This window comes from Coregonus lavaretus, assembly GCF_964263955.1.
Source record: "Coregonus lavaretus genome assembly, chromosome: 37".
Taxonomy (NCBI): domain Eukaryota; kingdom Metazoa; phylum Chordata; class Actinopteri; order Salmoniformes; family Salmonidae; genus Coregonus; species Coregonus lavaretus.
In genome coordinates this window covers 11,660,911-11,678,278 of record NC_140024.1, presented here as the reverse complement: position 1 = coordinate 11,678,278, position 17,368 = coordinate 11,660,911, and positions in this window count along the sequence as shown.

Sequence of the window (17,368 nt, the reverse complement as noted above, 5' to 3'; positions counted from 1 at the left end):
GCATCCCCTCTTATAGGGACACCTGTACTCCTATTGGCTGTAGGTGTGTGCATAATTTTGTCTCAGGCTGTTGCTGCCTTAGGGCAGAGGGTAAACCAATAGGAGCAGAGCTCCCCTATGGGGCTCCGCTCCACTCAAAGAACTGGAGTTACACTCCGGTGACTAATCGTTCAGTCTCATGACCGGCATGTAACCCTTTTAAAGATTTACAGATGATCACATAGCTATGTCCTGCGAACAAAACAATTACAAGTGTTTCATTGAAAACCCATCAAAGTGAGAGGCAATCCCTTGATGAGTTGGAGGAAGGGTTCAGAAAGTCAAGAAATGACAGTGCTTCAACTCTGCAACACTGTCTGTTTGATTTCTTTAGACAATATGGGTAATTCTACTCATTTCCTCTCTCTCGCTGCCGCTTGCAGCAATTACGACAGATGGATAGGCTAGAATTCAAAGGCTTATTGGACCTTGGTGTCAGAACGTTGCCCAATCAGATTGGGATAATGAGTAGCCTGTTGTCAGGAGATGAGGGTGTTGTCCTCCCAGGCTGTGTTGTGTTGAAGCGTGTTCTACTTTATCTGAAACATCTGGGCTTCATCAGTCCCTATGTGACTGTCACTTCACAAACACTGATGTCACTTGGGAACAGTAGGAACAGTAGGCATCAACCTCTGCTTGTCTGGGTGGTCTGACGTGAATAGGACAGAATGTACAGGAAACGTGGGTGGGTGTGGGATTTATGTGTTGATTAGCACCTGTCCGCCTTATATCTCAGCCTCCCACATGTATCAAGCACAGGAAGCTGATATGAGTATATGAGTAGTATATTATACTGTGAAATGGACGGAGCTGAGCAAACGCTAGTCCCTTTATTACGGCAGAAAGGATCTTTTGCTCCTATAATCAGATTTTTCATTCCAATTTCATTTAAAATAAGGTTTGATTAAAAAGAGAAATGGATATAGTCATATTATGCATTCCCACTCCCATCATCCAATAACTAAAAATGCGGAACGGAGATTGGGGAGGGTGGAGTGTTGGTGTGATTTGGTATAAAAGCGCTGAATAGAATTTGTGCTAACCCGTCTCTCCCTGGTGTGGCGTGCTCTGAGCGCGACTGCCATGAGCTGTTAGTGTTGCTCTCCCTCTCGCCATCCATCCGTCTCCACCAGAGGGTGTGTGGGAGAGCATGCATGGGTTCATTTTTCTCTGCTTTCATTGGAGCAGGGCCAGAAATTGTCCTCCTGTCTGTAATTTCATTACTGTTCCTAAGCATGTTTATTTATTTAGCGACATTACCGTTCTCAATGTTCTCCTCTCACACTGTGCTGTCTGTGCTATACATCTGCACATGCACCTTGTGTTTGTCTAATAAGATGTGTACTTTGCACTTGTTCTAATTAGCATAATGCAGTAGTCTAACTAATGCAGATTTGGGCTGACATCGGTTGTATAATTTACCATCACAGCTTTTAATAAAACCTCCTCTTCATACTTCATTTTAACTGGGAGAAAGATGTGCTGCTTGGTTATTCACTGATCACCAGCTGCAGGGTCAATTGAATAATTAAGATTTTAATTAAGCACTGGGGTTGGATCGGGAGCTTAGGATGCAATCGTGGTGCCTCACACATAACATGAGAAGAAATATGAGGGTGGCAGCAGGGGTATGATAGAATCAGTAGAATGTTAGAACTGATAAAACAGAGTGCTCTCATGCACTGAAATGGAAGTTGTAAAGTGGCTTATCCATGTGATCTGTGCTCCATCCTCCAGTTCCATTCCATGGAGTAGTGCGGTTATTTCACCAATCCTTCCTTCCCCATATAATACTGCACAGTGCACACTCCAGTCCAGGCCTCGGAGGTATGCAGCATTTCAGCCCATAGGATCCCCCTCAGACTGTTCACCTCATCATTGCCAGCATATAATACAATACGTTGTATCGACTTCCTGGCCACTGGCTCTCACAGAAAATGGATCATGCTGCTTTGGCTAAAAGCAAGCTAATTCCACTCAATGGTGCATAAGTAAAAGTGAAATGCAGCAAGCCAACCATACAATAATGTAGTCCTCAGTAGTAGACCTGAATATTTTAGTATACTTTCACTGGAGACGGGGGGGACATGTCCCCCCCACATTCTGAAATTGCATTTTATCCCGCCCAGGTTTATATTTAAGTCATTTAGCAGACTCTCTTATCCAGGGCAACTTACAGGAGCAATTAGGGTTAAGTGCCTTGCTCAAGGGCACATCGACCGATTTTTCACCTAGTCAGCTCAGGGATTAGAACCAGCGACCTTTCGGTTACTGGCACAACACTCTTAAACACTAAGCTACCTGCCGCCATTGGAATGTGATACAAAACAAGGCAACGGTGTGCTTTAGGACCATGCGGATGTCTCAGAGCGGTCGGGTAGGCTGTTTGGAGTGTTTATCCAACTGAAAAAATAAAGAATTAAAAATAATGTATGTCCCCCCACTTCTAAAATCAAAGTTGCGCCCCTGCTTGTTTTAATGTATTGTGTTTGCTGTGTAGTGTACATGGCCAAATGTCCAGTGGGATGTTTCAGAGCTCAGACTGGCTATACCATTAAGGAGAATGGCTTAGTGCAGACCTGTGTTTGGTAATGAATAAACCATAAAAACAAGTCATATATCATCTTGTAAGACACGATCAATGCTGTCTTTTGCAAGGACCTGTCTTTTGAATATTTCATACCCATCAAAGTAGCCAGAAGAGAAAAGTGATGACAGAGTGGAAATCAAAGGAACTGGCATCATTGTAATTTATTTTAGAAAATGAATACAGGGCTTTCAGAGTAGCAGGCCGGGATTTAGTGTTAGATGTCTGTAGTCAGCCATTGTCTGTTGTAAAGTGTATCACCAGGGTAGTAGCTGTAATTTAAGAAAAACTAGAAGTGGATTACTAGTCTTCTAAGCATCCCAGTCCATGCCACAGGGACTGACAACTCTGATATAGAATCACAATCATCTCCAGCAACCCACAAGATTTTTTTACATTTTAGTCATTTAGCAGACGCTCTTATCCAGAGCGACTTACAGTTAGTTTATTTTTCATACTGGCCACCCTTGGGAATCGAACCCACAACCCTGGCGTTGCAAACGCCATGCTCTACCAACTGAGCTACATCCCTGCCGGCCATTCTCTCCCCTACCCTGGGCGACGCTGGGCCAATTGTGCGCCGCCCCATGGGTCTCCCGGTCGCGGCCGGCTACGACAGAGATGTCTGCAAACACAATAAAAGCTAGCTATCATATTTCAAACACTCAACCCAATATTTACTGTAAAGCCTCGTAACTCAGTTACGAACAATAACTCAGTTAGAAAAAGTGAAATATAGAGTGAAATGTGAGAACATTAGAGAGCTGTTCCCCTACAGTATTACATAATTAATTCCGGTTGTAAAGACACAAATGTGGAATGGCATGAAAATGACGTCGCGCCAAATGTACGTCAAATACATCGTCTTATTTTGTTTTACATTTGGGGATTTGAATCCAATCAGAAATAGTCCCTTTCTCAGAAAACTGTTATAATGAAGAGCCTCATGTCACTGAGATTGACGTTGCTAAATTTATTCTGAATTTAGCATCTAGAATTCACAACAGAGCAGTGTGAATGGATGGAGTGTCAGGACCCAATGATATTTACCCAGTATACAGAGACGGGAAAATGGAATGTGGTTTTGCATGCTAACTGCTCATTGTGCCATGCAATCTAATCAAATATAATTTATACTGTGATGGGTTGTAATGGGGAAAAAGGCTCTTATATCATATCCCATCCTGCCTCAGTTGCACAAACACACATCAGCTGCAGCAGAAGCACCTCCTCCTGGAAGCACCAGTCGCTGCTTCCTTTGTCTCAGAGACGGTTTTAGTGCATTCCAACTCTATTATGAAGTGCACTCTTTGTAAATTAATACCATTAGTATGCGCTAAAGAATAAAATGACAAGGCAGCGTTTAATCAATTATAATCGCTTCCTCGCTTTCAACTTAACATCTGCCGCTGCTCCTGACAGCGCCAGAGCGTTGTGAACATACCCCTCTCTCCTCCATACACACACTCTCTCTCTCTCTCTCTCTCTCTCTCTCTCTCTCTCTCTCTCTCTCTCTCTCTCTCTCTCTCTCTCTCTCTCTCTCTCTCTCTCTCTCTCTCTCCCTCTCTCTTCTCCCTCTCTCTCAGCCCATCTGATTTACTGCTCTGTAGACACTGTGATGATACTGAAATTCCCACTATGCCTCACCATGCCTGATAAATAGAGCTGGTGTGAATATACAGTTGGGATGTAAAGCCTATGATATATATGCATGTACAAAGCTATGTGATCCCTCACCAGCCCCCACCCCAACACACACATATTGCTAGAGCAACCTTATGGAATGCAGTTCAATATACTGCTGGGTCATGGCCTTATAACAGGGAGTTGAGTTGGGGCATGGTGCAACTGCTGTACACAGCATAAAGAGATAACTTCTATATCACACAGCCCCGAGAGATGCACTGAATGACAAACACATGGAAATGATCCACATTGTACTCTTCTTGGAGAGCTATACAGTAAATGCAGACTGCATAACACAAAGAAAGGAAATTGATTTCTTTATGAATACGAAGAAATCTTCAGAGGTTTAAGCAGTTGGTACACATTCAGCAAAGTAGCCAATGGCCTGGTTTGTGAGACCTTGGTGATGACGTCCTTGCTCTGTTATTGTTAGCCTATTTGAATATTTATTGTATGTCTTTTTGTGTGTGTGTCTTTTTGCTCAAAGCAATGTTGTGTTGCATATGGAATACTGGCACTACTGTAAACAAACTGTTTTCTATTGAATCATTCATGTATGCATTAATTATTAATGCATTTATTTGAATTTACATCCGATAATAGATTATCAGTCTATAATTTTAATTGTAGGTTTATTTGAACAATGAGAGACAGAATAACAACAACAAAAATCCAGAAAAACGCATATCAAAAATGTTATAAATTGATTTGAGGGAAATATGTATTTGACCCCTCTGCAAAACATGACTTAGTACTTGGTGGCAAAACCCTTGTTGGCAATCACAGAGGTCAGCCGTTTCTTGTAGTTGGCCACCAGGTTTGCACACATCTCAGGAGGGATTTTGTCCCACTCCTCTTTGCAGATCTTCTCCAAGTCATTAAGGTTTCGAGGCTGACGTTTGGCAACTCGAACCTTCAGCTCCCTCCACAGATGTTCTATGGGATTACGGTCTGGAGACTGGCTAGGCCATTCCAGGACCTTACTGTGCTTCTTCTTGAGCCACTCCTTTGTTGCCTTGGCCGTGTGTTTTGGAATACCCATCCACGACCCATTTTCAATGCCCTGGCTGAGGGAAGGAGGTTCTCACCCAAGATTTGACGGTACATGGCCCTGTCCATCGTCCCTTTGATGCGGTGAAGTTGTCCTGTCCCCTTAGCAGAAAAACACCCCCAAAGCATAATGTTTCCACCTCCATGTTTGACGGTGGGGATGGTGTTCTTGGGGTCATAGGCAGCATTCCTCCTCCTCCAAACACGGCGAGTTGAGTTGATGCCAAAGAGCTCTATTTTGGTCTCATCTGACCACAACACTTTCACCCAGTTCTCCTCTGAATCATTCAGATGTTCATTGGCAAACTTCAGATGGGCATGTATATGTGCTTTCTTGAGCAGGGGGACCTTGTGGGCGCTGCAGGATTTCAGTCCTTCACGGCGTAGTGTGTTACCAATTGTTTTCTTGGTGACTATGGTCCCAGCTGCCTTGAGATCATTGACAAGATCCTCCCGTGTAGTTCTGGGCTGATTCCTCACCGTTCTACTGATCATTGCAACTCCACGAGGTGAGATCTTGCATGGAGCCCCAGGCCGAGGGAGATTGACAGTTATTTTGTGTTTCTTCCATTTGCGAATAATCGCACCAACTGTTGTCACCTTCTCACCAAGCTGCTTGGTGATAGTCTTGTAGCCCATTCCAGCCTTCTGTAGGTCTACAATCTTGTCCCTGACATCCTTGGAGAGCTCTTTGGTCTTGGCTATGCTTTTGGAATCTGATTGATTGATTGCTTCTGTGGACAGGTGTATTTTATACAGGTAACAAGCTGAGATTAGGAGCACTCCTTTTAAGAGTGTGCTCCTAATCTCAGCTCGTTACCTGTATAAAAGACACCTGGGAGCCAGAAATCTTTCTGATTGAGAGGGGGTCAAATACTTATTTCCCTCATTAAAATGCAAATCAATTTATAACATTTTTGACATGTGTTTTTCTGGATTTTTTTGTTGTTATTCTGTCTCTCACTGTTCAAATAAACCTACCATTAAAATTATAGACTGATCATTTCTTTGTCAGTGGGCAAACGTACAAAATCAGCAGGGGATCAAATACTTTTTTCCCTCACTGTACATACTGTATGTCAACATATGGCCGTAATGGCTGCTCCCTGTGCAGTTATTACTCTATGGAGGTAATTTGTTGGAACAGTTGTCAGATGTGTTCATAAACACACAGAATCATGTCACCCACCTCAGGCAGAGGATAACAGGCAGATATGATTCACTGTGTCATTCCATTGTTATTTTCTTACCCCTAAAAACACATGCAACACATCTAATTCTCTCAGCATATTTAATTATTTGCTTATTTTTGCCAGTGAAAAATATAATAACTATGACACGTACAATCACAAGCCATTTCCATGGGATTATGCAAGCTTCTCGGCTGCTAAAGGGATTTAAGACACGATAATAAAGATAAGGAAGAACCATTAAGAATTTTTTGTTCCGTTAATTAAAGGCAAGAGGATTAGTAACAACGCAGAAACAACATGTAGGGGCAACAAACAGGCAGGCTGAGGCTACGATAATGTTTCAGAGCCATTCATAAAATGTGCCTTCTGTCTCTGTTGTGATCAAACAAGTTCATCTGGGAGCCAAAAAAACAAAGATTCTCATTCCAGAAGTGTACCATAAATAAGTTTGAATTCCAGAATCTCAGAGCAAATACAGTCAGTGCACAGAATGTGCCCTTGTTACTTCATCAAATATTATTGTCTAACCATTCTCTTTATCTGTTCGGTTGAATAGGCAGGAAAATTGTCTACCATTGTGGCATTCGCTTGATTGCAGGCTTAGCAACCCCAGAAATTGATCTGCTCCATGTATCATCCCACTAAAACTCACTCCTAATCCCACTCGTGTGATGCTGCTGGGAGCATGACTTCTGGCTGCTGGAGGAAGCCACGCACATAGCCTAGCCATTCAGAGTGTGGGGGCTTTCTCTCTCTCTGCTCTGCTCTGTGCGTCACAGGGATGATGGAATGGGCGCTATAAATACTGTGGATAAATAACATTCACATTAACAGGCTGGCCAATGATGACTCGTAATCTTCAGCATCAGGGCTATGCCAGCACCCCGGGTGTAGGATTGCTGTAAGGCAGCCTCTCTGAGAGAGAGGGAGAGCCGAATGGTGTGAAACTCACACTTCTGTACTTTGCATATTATGCTTTCTCCCTGCCAGAGAGGGGCTGGGGCTGGTATTAGAGTATTGTACTTTTAAAATGGCCTCCATTTTAAGGGGGTTATTGTATCAGGATGTATGAAGTAAATGGTTGGTGTTTGATAAGTAAAATCTGAGGATCACTGTGGAATGGAGCTATTTCTAACGCTACCGGAATGTGTAATAGGTCCATGTATCACCTCTACATTTCATCTCTATAACAGAGTCTAAAGTGAGGGATTTAGAGCAGCCTGTCCATGTGAACCATTACAATGCTCTTCTGAACCATTACAATGCTCAACCCTGCATCTTAGAGGCTGCTGCCCTATGTACATAGACATGGAATCACTGGTCACTTTAATAATGGAACACTAGTCACTTTAATAATGTTTACATACTGCTTTACTCATTTCATATGTATATACTGTATTCTACTGTATTTTAGTCAATGCCATTCTGACATTGCTCATCTTAATATTCATATATTTCTTAATTCCATTATTTTACTTTTAGATTTGTGTGTAATGTTGTGAATTGTTAGATACTACTGCACTGTTGGAGCTAGGAACACAAGCATTTCGCTACACCTGCAATAACATCTGCTAAAAATGTGTATGTGACCAATAAAATTTGATTTGATTTGATTTAGGGTGGCGAGGAGGTGTGTGATGTCTCTCTTACTGTACTCTGGCCCAATCAGAGGGCAGCCTAACAATGACAACTCCTTCTCCTCCTCATTATCACTTCTTCCCTGTCCTCTTGTCCTCTCTCTCTACCCTCTCATTTTCTCTCCCATCTTGAGATGAGAGAGTGGCTTTGACACAGCCTCGAACTCAATGTGACCTTCCATCACAATGCAATGGTGAAGGGCACCAGTGGTGGCTAACAGGGCTCTGTGTTTTGGTAACCCCAGATAGTACTGGATGTTAAAGGGTCAAATATACGGTCAGAGCGATGGACACATATAGTACCTTCAGAAAGTATTCACACCCCTTGACTTTTTCCACATTTTGTTGTGTTAGAGCCTGAATTTAAAATGCATTACATTGAGATGTTGCGTCACTGGCCTACATACCCCTTAATGTCAAAGTGGAATTATGTTTTTAGAAATGTTTACAAATGTATTAAAAATGAAAAGCTGAAATGTCTTGAGTCAATAAGTATTTAACCCCTTTGTTATGGCAAGCCTAAATAAATTCAGGAGTAAAAAAAATGCTAAACAAGTTACATACTAATGTAAGTTGCATGGACACACTCTGTGTGCAATAATAGTGTTTAACATGATTTTTTAATGACTACCTCATCTCTGTACCCCACACATACAATTATCTGTAAGGTCCCTCAGTCGAGCAGTGAATGTCAAACACAGATTCAACCACGAAGACCAGGGAGGTTTTCCAATGCCTCGCAAAGAAGGGAACCTATTGGTAGAAAAATAAAATATGAATATCCCTTTGAGCATGGTGAAGTTATTAATTACACTTTGGATGGTGTATCAATACACCCAGTCACTACAAAGATACAGGCGTCCGTTGTAACTCAGTTGCCTGAGAGGAAGGAAACCGCTCAGGGATTTCACCATGAGGCCAATGGTGACTTTAAAACTGTTATTGAGTTTAATGACTGTGATACGAGAAATCTGAGGATGGATCAACAAGATTGTAGTTTCTCCACAATAGTAACCTAAATTACAGAGTGAAAAGAAGGAAGCCTGTACAGAATAAAAATATTCCAAAACATGCATCCTGTTTGCAATAAGGCAACAGAACTTTATGTTATGAATACAAAGCATTACGTTTGGGGAAAATCCAACACAACACCTCACTGAGTACCGCTCTTCATATTTTCAAGCATGGTGGTGGCTGCATCATGTTATGGGTATGCTTGTCATCGGCAAGAACTAGGGAGCTTTTTAGGATAAAAAGAAACGGAATAGAGCTAAGCACAGGCAAAATCCTAGAGGAAGACCTGGCTCAATCTGCTTTCCAATAAAACACAAGGCCAAATATATACTGGAATTCACAGGAGGTTGGTGGCACCTTAATTGGGGAGGATGGGCTTGTGGTAATGACTGGAGCGGAATCAGTGGAATGGTATCAAACACATCAAACACATGATTTCCAGGTGTTTGATGCCATTCCATTTGCTCCGTTCCAGTCATTATTATGAGCCATTCTCCCCTCAGCAGCCTCCACTGCTGGAATTGCTTACCAAGACGACATTGAATGTTCCCGAGTGGCCTAGTTACAGTTTGGACTTAAATTGACTTGAAAATCAATGCCAAGACTTGAAAATGGCTGTCTAGCAATAATCAACAACCAAATTGACAGAGCTTGAAGAATTTGAAAAGGAATAATGTGCAAATATCGTACAATCCAGGTGTGCAAAGCTCTTAGAGACTTACCCAGAAAGACTCACAGCTGTAATCGCTGCCATAGGTGATTCTAACGTATTGACTCAGGGGTGTGAATACTTATGTAAATGAGATATTTCTGTAATTCATTTTCAATAAATTAGCAAAAATGGCTAAAAACATGTTTTCACTTTGTCATTATGGGGTATTGTGTGTAGATGGGTGATGTGGTGGCAGAATTTGAGGCTAAGCTAAATTGGAACTCTTCCAAGTATTCTGTCCTTGCATGAACTGCATTTCATAGACTCCGACGCCTGTTATCTGGATAGGCCTATGAGAACCCCAGCATCCCCTCCATGTGCTATCCCAGACCTGCATTTGCTAGATGACACTATGATGAAGTACTCTATAGCTCTGACTAACTGTATCCGAGCTGTTCACTCACAGCTGCCCAAACTCCCCCGGACGACAGTCCCCATCACGATCTCCAGCCTGGAGATTGGGTAATGGTCCGGAGGCACGACAGAGGTAAAGAACCTCTAAAACCCAGATGGAAAGGACCACATCAGATCACCCTCACCACCCCAACGACGGTAAAGTGCCTAGGAAAAGACACCTGTATCCACACCTCCCATTGTAATGAAGTAGCTGAGCCGGAAGAAGATGTTGCTCCTGCAACCAAGCAGGGGTACTTTGCTCACCCTGGGGAATGCAGCCACTTTGGCTGTGAGTCTGGTTGGTAGCAAACGTTGAGCCAGAGGCGGGTGAACGTACTAGTAACCTCTCCCCGACCTCTCCCCGACCTCTCCTCTCCAACAATGCCCGGCTTCCAGATGGGGAAACCCAGAAGCAGACGAAAGTGACCTGAACTCCGCTGAACTAAATAGAAGGAAAAGAGGACATGAACATTATGGGGGTTTCACTGGGTCAAACACTTTCTTACAATTAGCTAGTAATGTCTCTGTACTACAAAATGTATCAGATTGTTGGGTTTGTGGGCTATTACCAGATAGTGCCGAGACTATGCCACTGCTCGCAATACCCCTTAATGCTTACGAAATATTGATGTGGACCAAAGCAGGTAACCTAACAGGTTGAGAGCTTGGTCGGGTAGAAGATTAGGTGTTTTATATGAGAGGATTTGATTTGACTAATCACACCTCCCTGCCTAAACAGCCAATCATCATGGCCTATTCGGACCCAGATTATTTGTGTTATATAGCAAATGGAACCGGTCCCCGGTTGGGGGTAAGTCATTGTAAGTATAATCTTTCCATCTACAATAATCTTACCCTACCCCTGCTGTTGAAAAATATAACATTCCACCTTAACATGTCATTGGGAATACATTATAAGTTTAAGTATACCAATGTGTATGCTAAACCTACTTCCTCGATAAATGGAACTATGTATGTGTGTAGGGGGAAAGCTTATTATTATCTGGTCAGGATCATGCTATGCTGCCTATGTTGTTCCTGCTGTTCGTGATACCCCAGAACCCCCAAATCATCCTTTCTCCCACTTGTACAGGAGGACCATTGTAGCCGGCTCTGCATTAATTCCCAATTATGGCATTACAGCTGTGCTTGACTCCATTTGAGAACTGGCTAGAGAAGTAGAAATGATGGGTAATGCTACTGCTAAAGCTATAGAGCTGACTGCTGCATTAGTAGCTATGCATACTATGGTGTTACAAAATAGAATGGCTCTAGATATTCTCTTAGCATCTAAAGGAGGGACTTGTGCGGTGGTGGGTCAAGAATGCTATGCCTCCATCCCTGACCCCTCCACTAGGCTGGCTGAGGCGGTTGCTACTATCAGAAAGGCAGTAGCTACTGTGGCTAAGAGCTCAAGAATGGGTCAAAACTAGCATGGGGAACTTTGGAATGCTCACTTTGCAGTGTCTCCTGGTGCTGGTTGGATTCCTTTTGCTGTCCTTCTGTCTGTTCTCATGCCTGACGGCCTTGGTGAGGGGATTGTGTCAAACAGCGATATCTCCTCCCAACCAGATGGTCATGATCACAGTAGTGAACTTAAATGACCTGACTGATCTCGTCACTGTCTCCCCCTTCATTGGGGATCCAGATTGCCCAATGGGAGACGATACTGCCTACTGTCATTGAAATGAGCCCGATCCCTACGCCCCTCCTTCTTTCCCAGATTATTATTACCTCCCTAGAAATTGCTTGATTAAAGGTTTACTATTATACTCATAGTCTTTGCCTACTCTTTGGATAAGTTTTCCACAACAGCGAGAAAAACATATATTTAATTAATTTTGAATTCAGGCTGTAACATAACAAAATGTGGAATAAATCAAGAGGTATGAATGCTTTCTGAAGGCACTGTACATGTGTCATACGTTGGTGTCAGTCATTACAGTATATTGCCTTCTCGATCCCTTTCTGTAGCTTTGTGTCACCTGACATGACTGTCCATACTCTACTAACATACCTGAACAGCTAATCATGGCTACCCAGACTATTTGCATTGTCCCCCCACCCCACCCCACCCCACCCCACCCCCTCTTTTACGCTGCTGCTACTCTCTGTTTATTATCTATGCATATTCACTTTACCCCTACCCACATGTACATATTACCTCAATTACCTGGACTAACCTGTGCCCCTGCACATTGACTCTGTTCCGGTACCTCCTGTATATAGCCTCCCTATTTTTCTACTTATCTATTTTTTACTTAACACGTATTTTTCTTAAAACTGCATTGTTGGTTAAGGGCTTGTAAGTAATCATTTCACTGTAAGGTTGTATTCGGCGCATGTGGCAAATAACATTTGATTTGATTTGATGTACTACATGGAGGGCTAAAGGCAGATTGAAATGCTAGCTAACTGACGTTACCAGAGATGAATTGTGCAATAGACGACCCACTGTAAGAAATGACCGATTCCACTGCGGCTGCCTCCCTCACTCATGATGTCATGGCTAAATGAAGTTCCACACAGTGACAGTCGCTTGGGGGGCTATGCTGGGGCTGACATATGAGACCTTAGCTGTATGATCCACTCAGAAGTGACCTCAGCATTTGAGGGGTTAATAGTCCAGGCCTGAGCCTGGTGCTTTCCTGCTTGTTCAAGGCTGATTGATATGTTAAATTGATTTTTCATTAGTTAGCATAATGACATGGACTGGTTTAGAGGATTTCGGGCAGTTTGATTATTGACAGTGAATAGCTCATGAAAATTTAACATGGAGAGCTGTGTTTGCTGACCCTTGGAAACTAAGTGCTGATTGCAGACAAAATGGGGCGTCCACCCAAGCTACCCAACGGAGGATTATATCAACTTCCACTGATGACACCACTCCGGATTGGCTGGAGGTTGGAAATGGATGTGCTGTGAGTCACACCAACCCTTCCAAACTGATAATGGCTTCGTGAAGGGCGAAAAACATGTCTAATCTAAAACTCCATTCGGCAAACGTTAGGAGTATCAGATAAAAAAAAGGAGCGAGAGAGAGGAGAAAAAACACATTATGATGAAGGGGCATTAATGATGTTTTGCATGGAGGCTTCGAATATTGGATGCTTAGCAGATTTACATTTCTCAGATGGATTTTGGAACCAGGCTACAAAGACGTGCTATTATGTTTAATTGATTTCATTTATAGCCTGTGGTTCTGTGGTTGTTAAAACTTCACTTTGCTTTATCTTGGCCAGGTCGCAGTTGTAAATGAGAACTTGTTCTCAACTGGTTTACCTGGTTAAATAAAGGTGAAAAAAAAAAAAAAAAAAAAAAATATTATCAGAGAGAGAGAGAGAGAGAGAGAGAGAGAGAAATTGAAAAAATGAATTGAATTGAGAGAGAGAGAGAGAGAGAGAGAGAGAGAGAGAGAGAGAGAGAGAGAGAGAGAGAGAGAGAGAGAGAGAGAGAGAGAGAGAGAGAGAGAGAGATAACGCTCATTCTTTTATTAATGTTGTGAGGAACAACCTGACCCTGGGCCTGTGTGGAGTCACAATGCTGGCAGTGTAGATGAACAGCTGTGCTTGTTCAGAGAACAGATAATGTTATTGAAATCCCATTTACACCTGGGCAGTGGGCGGCCCTCTCCATTTAAGTGGTCTTAATTTCCCTGCCATTTGAATGAATGTCAGAAAAGCTCACTGCATAACACTACTCTCCAGGAATGGAATGTCTGCCTAGCTGGAACAGCTGGCACAGAGTGCTCATCAATGTGCCACAGCTGATTACGCCCGGGCCTCCATCGATCTCCTCTTGCCTTTTTCAAAAGCGTTGGAAAGGAGGATGGTTCCCCCCACATCCCATCTCTGCCTCTGGCTGAACTGCACAATGAGTAAATAGGCAGCACATTTGTCTCCCCACCATGCTATCAAATTCAGGCAGCTAGCCTAGCCTGTGAGGCTGAGAGGAGAGGGCTATCAGGGAGTGGGTATCTGATCATGGAGCACGACACGGTTAATGGTAAAGTTGCTGAGGAGTGGGGCCAAGAAGCAAAGAGGAAATGACTTAATCTTGTGGTGGGGGGAGGTGGGTCCGGTGGGTGGTGCAGCAGGGACTAAAGCCAGATGGTCAGTAGTGAGATGCCCCTCCAGGGAGCAGGGAGCACCCCCCCGCCCTGGACATATCCATAAAATGTATGAAAAATTATTAGGCTGTGACTAATTGCCCGTTTAGTGTCGCGGAAAGTTGTTAAACAGACCATTGGCTTTTAATACCTAAAGTAAGGAATGGGATTAATTAAGCAGAAATGTATTATTCTAGCCTGCCAAGTACCTTTCTCTACACTCTCTAAAAACACTGTGTGATGGGACTCCTCAGACCGGACCTTGGGGAAATAGTTGGTAATGGTCTGAGAATGGATCTCCACCAGTCCAGTCAGGGTGAGGGGATGAATGAGGGAAATAAGTACATGAGCCACTGACACTAAAAAGGTAGAGGAAGCAGAAAATGAAAGTGGAAGCGAAGGATGTAGAATATATTACTATCCATTTCCTGTTCCTGTTCCCTATAATCATAATCCATTAATTTTGATAGGAGAGAAAAGAGAACATGATACACAGAACTGCTTCAAAGAGACAGGCCGGAAATAAACAGTGATTACTTAGGAGAGCATTTTACAGCATGTAAAAATGAACACAGAACAGCTAGGCTAAGATATATTGTAGAGTATATTAGTATTTTGAGGAAACAGATTATTTGGCATTAAACCCAGGTCAGAACATCATGGTGAGAACCTTATGAATTAGACCCAGCTAGCGCATAACATTCTGAGAACCATATGTTTCTTAGAGTTTGGTGAGAGCATGGTTGTCCTATAGTTATTTTGCATACAACCTTCCCACAGCATTCTGGGAATGGTGCAGCATACCCAGCTAGTACATAACATTCTGAGAACCATATTTTTCTTGGTGGGTATTTCAGTACTTAGGCATGACGTTTTCTACAGGTTTCCTCATGGTTCTATTTAAAGTCATGTTCTCAGAACGTTCAGTGAATGTTAGGAAACAACGTTCTTCTGTGGGAATTTTTGTACTTCAGCATAATGCTTTCTTCAGGTTTCCTCATGAAGGAGTGGGTATCTGATCATGAGGGAGTGGGTTTCTGATCTATTTAAAGTGATGTTCTCAGAACATTAAGAAAACATTCCATAAAAAAAAAAACACAAGAGAAAGTGTGTAACATTCAAAGATAGTTCTAAGAATGTTATAAAAAATTATATACACTGCTCAAAAAAATTAAGGGAACACTTAAACAACACAATGTAACTCCAAGTCAATCACACTTCTGTGAAATCAAACTGTCCACTTAGGAAGCAACACTGATTGACAATACATTTCACATGCTGTTGTGCAAATGGAATAGACAACAGGTGGAAATTATAGGCAATTAGCAAGACACCCCAAATAAAGGACTGGTTTTGCAGGTGGTGACCACAGACCACTTCTCAGTTCCTATGCTTCCTGGCTGATGTTTTGGTCACTTTTGAATGCTGGCGGTGCTTTCACTCTAGTGGTAGCATGAGACGGAGTCTACAACCCACACAAGTGGCTCAGGTAGTGCAGCTCATCCAGGATGGCACATCAATGCGAGCTGTGGCAAGAAGGTTTGCTGTGTCTGTCAGCGTAGTGTCCAGAGCATGGAGGCGGGTGCGGTTGCCCTGGGTTCCTCCTAATGCAAGACAATACTAGACCTCATGTGGCTGGAGTGTGTCAGCAGTTCCTGCAAGAGGAAGGCATTGATGCTATGGACTGGCCCGCCCATTCCCCAGACCTGAATCCAATTGAGCACATCTGGGACATCATGTCTCACTCCATCCACCAACGCCACGTTGCACCACAGACTGTCCAGGTCTGGGAGGAGATCCCTCAGGAGACCATCCGCCACCTCATCAGGAGCATGCCCAGGCGTTGTAGGGAGGTCATACAGGCACGTGGAGGCCACACACACTACTGAGCCTCATTTTGACTTGTTTTAAGGACATTACATCAAAGTTGGATCAGCCTGTAGTGTGGTTTTCCACTTTAATTTTGAGGGTGACTCCAAATCCAGACCTCCATGGGTTGATACATTTGATTTCCATTGATAATTTTTGTGTGATTTTGTTGTCAGCACATTCAACTATGTAAAGAAAAAAGTATTTAATAAGATTATTTCATTCATTCAGATCTAGGATGTGTTATTTTAGTGTTCCCTTAATGTTTTTGAGCAGTGTATAACTATACATTACGTTCTCAGCATCAACAAAACTCTCTATCCTCTATCTTGTTACGTGTGTTCAGGTGTGTTGGCCGCGCCCACTAATTGGCCACACATGATCTTAATGAGTGCCTGTTTTCTTTAAAATGGGGTCTGCCTGAATAGACAAAAATGAATAGCTTTGTATGAGTTTTCTTTTTTTTTACATTCTAGCACATTCCTCGTGGCGCAGTGGACTAATTCCATGATTAGAGAACAGAAAATCACAGGGTCGAATCTCACTGATGCTGTAAAAAGAAATGTGCTTATATTTACATTTTAGTCATTTAGCAGACGCTCTTATCCAGAGCGACTTTACAGTTAGTGAGTGCATACATTATTTTTATTTTCATACCTAAGCAAACTAATTTCCATGTGTCCTATCTGTGCTTGGAGTTCAAAACAGTTAACCTAAGCTAGCAGTCTTATTGAAACATTCTCAGAAGGTTATTTAATTACCGTCAAATAACCTATAATTTCCGTTCTCAGAACATTAATAAAACTTTCAGGGAACCATAGTAAAATGTTCTCAAAACCTCAATGCAACCTAAAAAGGTGAAATTTTCACTCCCGTTCTCAGAACGTTTAAAAAACATTCTGTTTTACCAGTCAGGAAACTTATGGCCTCGTTCCCAGAACCAATGGGAAACCAAAAACGTACGTTCCCACAACTTCCAAGGAGCCAAATGTGCTAGCTGGGGAGACACAAAAAAGGCTAATTGAATTTTACTCTGCCTAAAAGTGCTGCCAGTCTTCATTCATTTTGTGATTTGAT